Source organism: Uloborus diversus, chromosome 3 (assembly GCF_026930045.1).
Source record: "Uloborus diversus isolate 005 chromosome 3, Udiv.v.3.1, whole genome shotgun sequence".
Taxonomy (NCBI): Eukaryota; Metazoa; Arthropoda; class Arachnida; order Araneae; family Uloboridae; genus Uloborus; species Uloborus diversus.
This window is the reverse complement of record NC_072733.1, coordinates 119,006,122-119,018,385: the sequence shown is the minus strand read 5'-3', so window position 1 is coordinate 119,018,385 and position 12,264 is coordinate 119,006,122. Positions and strand designations below refer to the sequence as shown.

The 12,264-nt window shown below is 33.2% G+C and overlaps 1 protein-coding gene across 1 annotated transcript in view; it reads right to left on the bottom strand.

Moving 5' to 3' along the window:
- LOC129218165 (plastin-1-like) overlaps positions 1 to 12,264 on the bottom strand; it is a 274,415-nt gene that overhangs the window by 66,943 nt on the left and 195,208 nt on the right. The window lies entirely within an intron of this gene.

The window sequence follows — 12,264 nt, the reverse complement described above, 5'->3', positions numbered from 1 at the left end:
GTGTATGTAGGCATATGTGTTTGTGTCTGTGTGCAGGCATGAATGTGTGGATAGTTGTGTGTATGTGTGTATATGTTGTGGTTTGTGTATGTGTAGGTGTCTGTATGTATGCGTGTGTGTATGTGTTTGTATATGTGTGCGTATGTGTTTGTGTATGTGTATGTGCATGTAGTTGTGTATGTATGAGCGTGTGTGTAGGACATGGATGCAACCTGGAGACGGCTTTCGCTATAGGAGCAGCATCGTGAGGACCCGGTTGACGGTGATAGTGCAAAGGGTGGCGGTGGGAAAATAAAATGATAGGATGCCAAAAACAGTCAAATGAAAGCAATAAGCAATCGTGATTGCTCAAAAATAAGTGAAAATTTCACACATTAAACTACGTTTGAGGTTAAGCGTGAGCATTTTGTGTGACAAGCTATTTAAAAAATTCTTATGTATAACAAACTGAATAACAAAGATCTAAAAAGAACATATAACTTTGTGTACTTGGGCATTTTTAAGACCCAAAGTTAACTTGAATGAAGCATATTGATACAGCCATTGATGGAGGATATTCAAGATCAAGACTACTAAAACGTTTAGCAGATGTCACTTGGGGGTTCAACTCAAGATGTTTCTTGTTATGCCTATAACAGCTATGTTCAACCTGTTATTGAGTATGGAAATAAGGTTTTGAAAACTGCCACAGATTCTGACTCTAATTTCAAATTTGTTTTTGATTAAATGTCTCTTTGTAATGATCCTGATTCAAAGTGCCTTAAAGGCAAGCTTGACCTTCAAAACAACATGTTGCAATTAATTACAGATGGTGCTAAATCAATTCTTATAGTTGTTGTGGAGTTCCAGACAGAGTTAGAAATTCTGAGAGTCAAAGATGCCAAAGAAAACCCATAAAACTTGTTTAAAAAACCTTATGCAGAAAAAATAGATTTTTAAATTATGCAGAAAAAATAACTTTCTAACCTTATGCAGAAAAAATAACTTTCTAACCTTATGCAGAAAAAATAACCTACTAACTTATTACAGAAAAATAGTTCCTCTCGACTGTTCGTGGTCTTTACGATACATATGATATCCCTACACCCATTCTGTAGGACTCCTCACAAGAATTGAACCATGTTCTAGATCAAGCCATGTTGGAGGGCCACCTATACCTTATTTGGAATGTAAAAAGGCAGTTTTGTTCACAAAGTGAGTCAAAAAGTGCAACTTTGGTTACTATAGATAATAGGTACCCGCCTCAAAATTGGTTTGATATGTATGCAGATGGTTTGGATGAAGATGCTATAAAAAATGCTGGTGCTGAAGTATATTCAAGTACTTTCAGTGTCAGTGGTCTGGTTAGGAATCATTGTGACAATTTTGATGGAGAGATAGTCGCTATATCCATTTGCAACTGATTAAACAGTCCCAAACGCAAAATTGTTTCTAATTGATTCACGAGCAGCTATTTTGTCACTTACAAATACAAAGTATAATGAAAATGCTCATGTCCATTCCTGTAGAATGAAACTGTTGGAACTAAAAGAAACAAGGGAAAGTGTTGCCAATTCCAAATCATAGTGATATTTTTAGAAATGCGCAAGCAGATTAACTTGCTAAGGCGGATCTCTTATGACCCAACCAGATTCTCCTCTTCCTCTGCATAACATTAAACAAATTGTTTTTAACTATCTGAAAAATCCATGATTTCTTCATTTAGTCAGGCAACTGCTCAATAAAAGTAATAAATCCCCAATTCACTGCCTCGGCCTGTTGGAGTGGCTTGTTTTCATGTAATCACTGTACATATCTACAGTAGGCGCCGCTTAATGTGAACACTTTGGGACAAATTCAATTTTATAACAATAACCGACTGATAACATTAACCAAAAAAATTCCAGGACGCACAAAATGACGATTTATTCAATTACCATATTTTCCTGCATATAATCCGCAGATTATCTGCTAAAAAAGGCAAAGTTTATGCAGTGTGGATTATACGCAGCCATGGATTATCTGTGATTTTCCCCCCCCTTAACACTAACGCATTGAAACTAAATATTTTTACAGTGATTCACCGATCGAGACCGTACGCCAACTGAATGTTGTTAATGTTGAAGCATGCATGTTCTTCTTCGCTTCCTGCCTGTATGTTGGTTATTTTGCGTTGCTTGAATATTTCTCTTGGCGATTCAGGTCATGTAAAATAAGCAAGATTACAGTGAAATTGGTAGCGATTTGCACAAGATTAGACCATTTACTCCTTTAACTTGACTCTTTGTTTTTTAAGTAATTAGCGTACTATAATCAAGATTTCAAGAAGAAATCATTATATTTTAGATTATACTTCAGATTAATTTTGATTATGCTTTCAAAGTAATTACTTCTTCACGTTTTTAGTTTAGTTGCTCAAATGGTATGTTAAATTCAAATTTTATCTTTTTACATCGTATTATCCGCGGACTATACGAAGCTTTTTTTTTCTTCAGGCCGATTTTAGGACCTGCGAATTATAGGCTGCCCGCGGATAATAGGCAGGAAAATACGGTAAGAAGCATTTATTTTGCAAACACAAATTAAAGTTACAATGACTCAAATAAACACAGTTTGAAATTAAAATTTTCAAAATTAGCAGAATGGAAATACAGTGCAGAACCTTTTGTACGGGAACCAAAAAACCGGGAAACCAGAAAACTGGCAACCTTTTGCCGATTTTCCCGCCTTTTTTAAAAAACGTGCATTTTTGGCAAGTTTTGAAAAACTAAGCATTTTTTTAAAATACCTAAAAGAATATGAGCGGTTTCTTAAAAAATACCATATTACTCACCCATAATTTGGGAAAGTGTTTACAAAAATGAACTTCAGACGGTTATCCTTAACGCAGGGCAACATTTCCGAAATATTTTCTTGAATTAAAAAGTACACTCAAATTTTCATGTTTTATTCCAACTGAATACTAAAGAAATGAATATTGTCACATTCTAATGCAATATTTTATTGAATAGTCTCTAATTAAAGCCGTTTGGAGCGTAAGTGAAGTCGGAAAAGCGCGGGAAACACTGAAAACCAGATTTGCGAATTTTTTGGATAGTTGATGGTGGAATCTAGAAATTGTTAAACGCAAGACTCATAAATCAAATTTCTATTGGTATTAACTGAATGCAAAAGCAATAGTTATCAATAACTACCGTAATCGCAAACACCAAACCTTTACAAGAAATTTTTTTTAAAAAGCGCGTTCAAGAAAACATTCTTTCATACACAATAGTAGAAAAATCCCACATTTATGTTCAAAAACGTGTTGCTAGCCCTTCCCTTCATTTTCTTTTGTTTTAAAACATGGAAAAGTGGGGTTTTTTTCCGCTTTTCAAAATGAATGTGAGGGTCTCAGGTCTTATGGATAACTTTCAATAATAAGCATTTCTGAACTGTTTTCTTCTTATTTTAATATGTATTATTACTATTTATTGTAGTAATTTAAGTTTCATAAACAAATGGCCAATAGCGCTTTTTAGCGATCCAGAAAACCGGGAAATTCAGATATCCGGGACAGCAATGGTCCCGAACTTCCTGGATAATTGGTTCTCTACTGTATCTTAATCATAAAAGGGAAAACTAAAATATGCAAAATTGAAACACATAGTAATAGGGGTCAATCCATACAGGTTTGAGGGAGGGGTGCGCTCAACCATCTTTAATTTTTCTGAAACTCATATCCCTAAAAGCTGCATATGAAAGATGTTTAAAACCACTTTATTTTTTCTCTAAACTGGACCTTTGAATTTTTAGCGGTCATCAAAAGTGGTTTTCATAGTCAAAAAGGGGACTTTTAGACCTTTGAATTTTGGCCAAAATCTATTTGAATTACATTTATGGCAGTTAACTTTACACTTTGGTGTTAAAGTGCATAATATGATAGTGTTACATGCTGAGTTATGTGGCTGTAACTTAATAATTAAAATAATGGCAACAGATTAAAGTTTAAGGTCAAATGTAAATTATTTTACTCATTTCAAAGGGGGATAAGTCTCGTAGGGGACTGAAACACAAAATTAAATATAGCAAAAACTAATCACTGGAACTATGCTAATAAGAATATGTAACTGTTGCTGTGTGTTTGTTTACCCTTTATAGATTACAGCCCCTCGAAAATTGGAAAAATGACAGAAATGAGATTTTTAGACACCTGTAAACCAAAAGGGGATGGAATTGAAAACAAAATTTCTTGGCCAATTGAATATTCCATTCAAGTATAATACATGTTATATACATTGTCTTGTGTATTTGATTTGAAAAAAAAAAAAAAAAAAAAGGTACAGGTCTTTGAAATTGAGTAATTTTGCTAGTTAATTCACACACTAAAACAGAAACAAAAAGTGTGAAAACTTCATTGTACCTTCTTAAATTACATATATTGTTCTTTAAATAATATATTATACTGAAAAAACATATTGTAGGTATAAAAATAATCATTTTAATTTTGGTAACTTTTTTGACAATAATGGGCATTTTCTTTTGATAGTCTTTTTAGTAACACACTATTCTTCATATCTATAGCTAGTGGACAATAATTTTATTGTGATAATATTTAAGTAGGGTGGCATAAAGCAGTGATTAGATGTTGTAATGGGAATTTTATTTGCAGAGTCAAAACTTTCTTGCAGTATTTTTGCAGCTAGTTTAATATACTTGACAAGGATACATGTAATGTTTAGTAGCAAAAATGCTGAAGGTATACTTTTCTGTAGGAATTAAAATGTGACTTCTAGTAGTTCTTTGCAAGCTAGTCTTAGTATCAATTCTTTTTACAGTTCCTCTGATTCTGTTATATTGTTCATTACTATGTGATATTGCATAGAAATGCGATTCAGCCCTCAAGTTGACATCCGTTTCGTGATTACATAAATTAACCAAGTTTTTTCTATTTTTGCAATGTATTTGAGTAAAGTATTTCAGTACGTCACATACTGTCACCATCAGAACTATAGTACTACTGTGTGAGTTCATTTTCTTGAAACTACACTCAAGCAAGAAATGAAAAACGCATTTTTCCTTTTAACTATGTAGATAATGTTTTTGCATGTGTTTAGGCAAGTTACATAAGTTAATGTACAGAGAGTATGTTAGCATGTATTGAAAATTTGTGTGTGTAGATTATCAGTGTAATCCATAAATTAACTACTTAAGCTGTCAATCAAGTATGAACTACTCATTCATGTCCAAATATTTCTAAGTCATCAAATTTAAAATAGTTATTTTTATACTTACAATATTTTTTTTCAGTATAACATATTATCTAAAGAACAATATACATAATTTAAGAAGGTACAATGAAGTTTTAACACTTTTTATTTCTGTTTTAGTGTGAATTAACTAGCAAAATTACTCAATTTGAAAGACCTGTAACTTTTTTTCAAACCAAATACACAAAACAATATATAGTCAATTTGCAATAACTTGAACCTAAAGGGATCGACGAAAAACTTCGACTTATTGGAAGTTCGACCTACTGCTAGTTTCGGATTTCGACATTTTAATATTAAAAACCATGGAATATTTTAATTAATATGTACATATAACAGATAAAATTACAGGACTTAAAAGTTTTTAAGCACAATATGCACAGTTAAATCAAAAATATTAAGAGGAAAAAATCAAAAGCATGGTTTTGATTTCGATACTGCTGGAACTACTTGAATAGAGCTGATTCTACTTCCGGAAAGGTACATATCTTCATTCATTTTAAATTCAGATTCATGGATTCTACGGCTTTAGAAATTTCTTTTTTTCTTTTAATATCATTGACAGATAACTTTTTTAGACATCTTTAATAGTAAAGAAAACTCACTCTGTCTCTCAGGAACTTATCAGCAAATGATCAAACTAAAGCTTCGTAAGTTACATAAGCTTACTAATATTAAGAAAAGAACTAATTAACTAAACGAAGAACTAAAGAATGAAGAATAACTAATTAAGAACAAAAGAATGAAGGGGAACGCATCTTGACTTAGGTCAGCTTTTGAATAAAGGTACAATCAGTTGACTTGACAACTTGAAAACAAGCTAACTCATTTCCGCATGTGTAACTCCTTTATCGCACATTGGCTCAACAAGTGCTATTCTTGCTTTAGAGGTCTATTGTGCAGGAACTGCAAGTGAAGGTGAATTAATTTTTCTCTTAGTCACTTGCTTCTTTCTTTTTTTTTCTTTCGAAATAAATTTCGAGTCATCTTTGAAAATGCTTCGAGTTAAAGGAAGTAAATTTTGAGATATTGAGAATAATTATCATGGAATTAAAGACAAAGGGGTCGGGACTTCATAAAAACTTCGAGTTGTAGTAATATTCAAGTTGACGGACTTTGAGTGATCGTGAATTGACTGTATATAACATGTATGGCACTTGAATGGAATATTCAATTGGCCAAGAAATTTTATTTTTAATTCCATCTCCTTTTGGTTTACAGGGGTCTAAAAACGTCATTTTTATCAATTTTCTGATCTTTGAGGGGCTGTATTTTATAAAGGGTAAACAAACACACAATTATAGTTAGATTTTCTCATTAGTGTGATTCCAGTGATTAGTTTTTGCCATATTTCACTTTGTATTTTTATCCCCTAAGCGAGATATGACCCTTTGAAATAAATAAAATTTATACATTTGACCTTGAACTTTGGCCTGCTGCCATTATTTTAATTATTAAGTTACAGCTACATAACTCAGTGTGTGAGACTATTATCTTATGTACTTCAACATCAAAGCGTAAAATTAACTGCCATAAATGTAATTCAAATAGATTTTGGCCAACATGCAAAGGTCTAAAAGTCCCATTTTTGACTACGAAAACCACTTTTGATGACCTCTAAAAAATCAAAGGTACAGTTTCAAGAAAAAAAAGTGGTTTTAAACATCTTTCATATGCAGCTTTTAGGTTTTAAGTTTCAAAAAAATTAAAAAATGGTCGAGCGCACCCATCCGTCAAACCTGTATGGCTTGATCCTAAAAAGAGTGCTTAATAGGATAATTTTGAGCAAGATTTTTTTATGCGGTCCCTATCTACCGCACAAAAACAGGTTTAAGGTGAAATAAAATATGACCCTTTACTCGTGCATCCTTTTCTCTGACATTTGTATGCCACAGTTTCAAAGCAGATTCATTTACCACATGGTTTCGCTTGTTGCTTAAATTTTCATTTAGCTTCGCTTTGTTTTCAATCTCGTCTTGGTTCTTTAGGAAGGTACAAAGTAATTGCAGAAATTTTAGTTGTGTTGCAACATTGCTTTGAATCGGCATGGGTAAATTCTCGAAGCGTTTTAAAATGTCAATTTTCTCCCTGACAGTTAAATCATGGCGCTCTTTCTGCGCGGATAGAATGTTTGACCGTTTAGAGTGAAGTTTTTACGGTAACTGGACAGGGAGAAAACATCTTCTACTTTACTAAAAGAAGGGAATTTGTTTTTCTGGAAGCTACATTAATTTTCTCAAAGTGGGAGGAGCTCACCACATGCAACCAGGAGGTCCTACAACCATGCCTGCAACATGTCCAGCGACTGAATTTTTTTATCTGCAAACAAAAAGCATATAAAAGGGAGTTTGGTCACTGAGAACGAACTTCCTGTTTTTTTTCTTGAAATACTTTGCATTGCTATTGAAAGCCGCAAAATGCAACACAGAAAATTAGTCTTGTCAGGGTTTGTCATTGTATTTCTGTTAATTAATGAACAAAAACGGGGAAAAATTTTAAAGTTTATGAAAAAGTGATAACAATAAACGAAGACACTCATATTACAATATCCGACTTTTTTAACATGTGTTAGTATATAGGTGATCCTAAACTTCGTGATTCCGATATATAACATTAAGCAAATGATAACATTAACCGTGATCACACTAAGTGGCGTCTACCGCATTTGCAAAACAATCTACATAGAATTGGAGAGGATTGACCCTGCTGTCCTCTGTGTCGTTAGTTTGAGATCGCCGGTGATCAATTCAGGAAGTGCCCCATTATTTTAAAGTTTTTAAATGATAATTCTGAGGACGCTAAATTTTATTCACATTTTTATACTTCTTCATCTTATTGGGCTGCTTGTCCATTAATGCCAGAAATGCCGCAGATGGGCATAGGATTAAAAAAGAATTAAAAAGTTCTAACTTTTGAGTTTAAAAAACAAAACCAAGCTGCGAGCCAGTAATACATTGCTGATTATCTTTCCTCTATTCTGGGGAAAGTAAATTAGTGGAAGAACCATCCAAGAAATAGTGAAGGAAAAACAAAAATGCTAGTAAATCTTGACCTAGTGTAAAGTGCGAGTGCCGCACAGCACACGCATGTCGCGATGTATCCACACAGCAGCGAGTGTATCCACTTTTAGCGCTTAGGTATATACTATCCATTTATAACTTTTACAAATTAATTGAATAATATCAGTTTAAAAGAAATTAGAAGTAAGAATTTGAACGATTTTCGTGAGATGCATGAACGTATCCGCACAGCAGGGAACACATGCACCGAGCGCGCGGGTGTATATACTAACTTGTAATAATTTTTACAATCTAAATAAATAATACCAATATAAATTTTACAATTTTTGGACAACATGCAACTCCGAGGCGATGTATCTGCGCACGGCGTGTGCGTCTACATTATCTAGCTCTGCAAGATTATCTGAAACTTTGGTTAAGGGACTTGAATCTCATTCAAATTTCTGTGAAAGAGTCCTGAATTCACCCCTTCACCCTATCATCATTTAAAATCGTCTAAAATTTCGTTTTGGGAACTTCAGCTTGGAATAATTTTTGTGAGAGATTCTCTAAACCCTTACTCTCATCCTTGTCCTGTAGTTGTGTTTTAAGACTTACATTTTAAAATATTCCGAGGAAGAGTCCAAACCGCAACCTATCCCCTAACTTCAACAAAAATTCCCAAAAATGGGTTTTTAGGATTTAAATTTTGAAAAAATTTACTTAAAAATTCCAGGTGATAGCCTTTTTTTCTCCTTCACACAATTAAAGATCATATAAAATTTCGTTTATTTTTTTTTTGGAATTAAATTTCAAAAAAGTTGCAGGTGAGGGTTGCTGAACATTTACTCTTGTCATCAAAGATAACCAACTATTCTATTTTTTGGATTGAAATTTCGAAAAATTTCTTGGATTAAAAAAATTTCCCTCAATCCTCTCTCCCACCACATTATTAAAACTAGTCTAATATTTTGTTTTTCGAACTTCAATTCCGAAAAAATTCCGGGGGAGAGGCTCCGAATCCAAAAATTTTCCCTAACGTTTATAAAACGGGCTATAATTGAGATTTTAAGCATCAAATTTAAACATTTTCCGCAGAAAGGACGCCTTTTCTGCTCTTAACTTCAACAAAGACGGTTTACAACTAAGTTTATTTAGGGCATGTCATTTTAATTTCTAAAAAATTGGAGTGCATCCCCGATCCTCCTCATCTCTCTCTTATTGTTAAAACCATCTGAAACTTCACTTTTAGGACTTCAATTTCAAGAAATTTCAAAGGCAGACTCTCCGAGCTTGAAGCGTTCATAGAAGTCCCCAAACATCACCAGAGATCGTGTAAACTGCATTTCTAAAACTATGGTTTCGAAAATTTTCCCACAGAGGACCTTTGCGAATGTTAGACTTACGATTCAGATTCTGTAGATTCAGATTGTTTACTCCCTTTCTCCGGTTATATACTTCTCACGAGTAATCACCCCCCTCTCTCTCGTAACATTTCAAAAGAAATTAGCGGCCCTCTCCTTTGAATTTGCGGACTCGCAACTACCTTGTTAAAAGAAACTGTCTTCATTCACCTTAATAAAAGTTGGGGACACTAAGAGTACTTTAGATTTTAATGATCCTAGATCCTCTAAAAACCAAATTCTGCATTCGCCATTGCTGGGACGCAAGAGTTTTGAAAGTGTCTAAATGTATGTTTAACATTATAGACTCTTTTTTCAATTATTATTTAAGCAATTACTGTAGAAATGTACAGAAAAAAACCTTTAAGCATCAAGAAAATATCTCAGGCATCTTGAGTTATTCTGTCATGGGCAGGTAAAGGGCAGTAACTGCAAAGTTTTCATTTTTTTTTTTGGCATTTTTGTCATCTATTGTTTGTTAGCTTTATTGTATAAGTTTGCTTATTTGGTTTTGGTTTCCGCTGAAAAAAAGCGTGAAAAAAACGTCTAACTCCAACGTTTCCCTTTTGTTAGTGTTGAATCCAACACACATTTCTTTAAATATCTCGAACACTCATTTGTGAAGATATTGCCATCTACCAGCCCATGGCAGTATTATGGAAAATATGCGCAGTAGTATGCAAAATATATATGGGAGACACATAGGGAGTCGGGGGTTGTTTAGTTGGTGAAAAAGGGGTCGCAACGTGAAAAAGGTTGGGAGCCACTGGTATAACCGGTGCTTCACTGTATTTCATTTTTTACCATTATTAAATTTCATAGAAAAGCTAGAACAGACCCTGAAGTGGTTTTTTGAGGGGAAAAAGTAGGAAATAAGGAATCAAAAATTTTAAAAAGTAGGAAAAAATAGGAAGAGATAGGACTACACACACGTCAAGACAACTGACAATCATTAGTATGAAAAATAAACTGGTGGAAACAAAGATATTAATTACAAAAATATGAAAATAAAATCCAAACAAAGAAACACCTTTCAATAATACAGTAATAAAAAATTTTAAATGTGAAAGAATAAAATGCAACATAGCAATCGCAAAAAAAAAAAAAAAAAAAAAAAAGAAAGAAAGAAACTCCTATTTTGGTGCAATAAAACCATATTTGTTAAAGATTTGTTTTGTCAAAAACAAAAACATTCCTTCGAGAGCATCCATTTATGATTTAAAAATACTAACACTTTCAGCTCCTGTTATCATTAACTATGATACAAAAGCAAAACAAATATTAACTTAGTTTTAGTTAAAAGTAATCAGCAGCTGACATGCATTCTTGATTAACAGAGGCAGATGTTTGAATTTGAAAAAAAAGGAAACAGACTGAAAATGCAGAACTAAATTAAATGTGGGACATAAAATTTATAATAAAATAATTAAACTAAATAAATAACGAAATAAGTCAACTAAAGGGTTTGTACTATGTTATGTATTTTTAGCATTCAACACACATTTTTGTTTCAGGCACGTCATTTATGGGGGTCAATTTCTCCCCTCCCAGGCTTTGGAAAATTAATGCTTAGCTACACAAGTTTGCGCGGTTTTTGTTGTTTTCAGATAAAATTTGCATTTAGTATACATCCTTCACTAGTCACCTCCGGGGGGGGGGGGGGGGCTCCAAGTGACGGGCCAGTTCTAATTTTCATCATGCAATAAAAATGAATATTGTTTTAATGGTTTGATGATTTTTACCTCCTTCTTGTTCCAAAATTTTTGTCACGAAAAAAAAAAGGAAACATCCATGCATGGTAAACATAACATTTTTATCAAAGACAAAGGGTAGTTACTAATGTTTCTTTGTGCATAAAAGAGAAGGCATGTAGTTTCTCTCAATCCTCACCATACAGCAAAAATATTCATTCGGAAATTGTTCACGAAATTGAGAGTGAGGGGGGAGCATATGGCATCAAATGCCTGCATATATCTCTTTCTTCTCCCTCCCTTTGATCAGGCGCACTAAGTACAATAACTTACAGCAGATACGCCGCATTGGTATAATTGCCGCACCCTAAAAAGTGTAACAGTCTCAAAAAAATTTTAAATGCTCAGAAATGTCACATTGTCATAAACACAGCATATAAAAATGATGAGCAACTCCTCAATATTGATGATATATCAGAGTAGAAAATATCCATTAAAAAGAAAAAAAAATCATATTTGTTTGTGGCTCTATCCCCCAACTTAAAAAAATGTGAAGAAATAAAAAGGAAATATCGCATTTAAATTGATTTCCGATTTTTCTCCAAAAATTTAGAACGTTTTGCCCATCCAGGTTTTGCCGCTTTTTTTTTTTTGCAAATACACTCTTTGCAAGGAAAGAAAATGAAATTTTATACATTTTATAATCATGTTTATGATTTAGAATGAACAATAATCATATTTATGTACGATAAAAAATAGTTTCCACAATTATTTTTGAAGTGATCCGTTTTTGCGAATTTCCGTTATATGTCGCTTTTATGTTGTAGTAGTGGTACCCGCATGGCTTTGCCTGTAGTTGAAAATTAAAAGGTCATTCGGTTCGCCTTGTATATTTACAAATAACAGATGACGAATTTCTCGCCAATTGGCTATGTTCATTCGC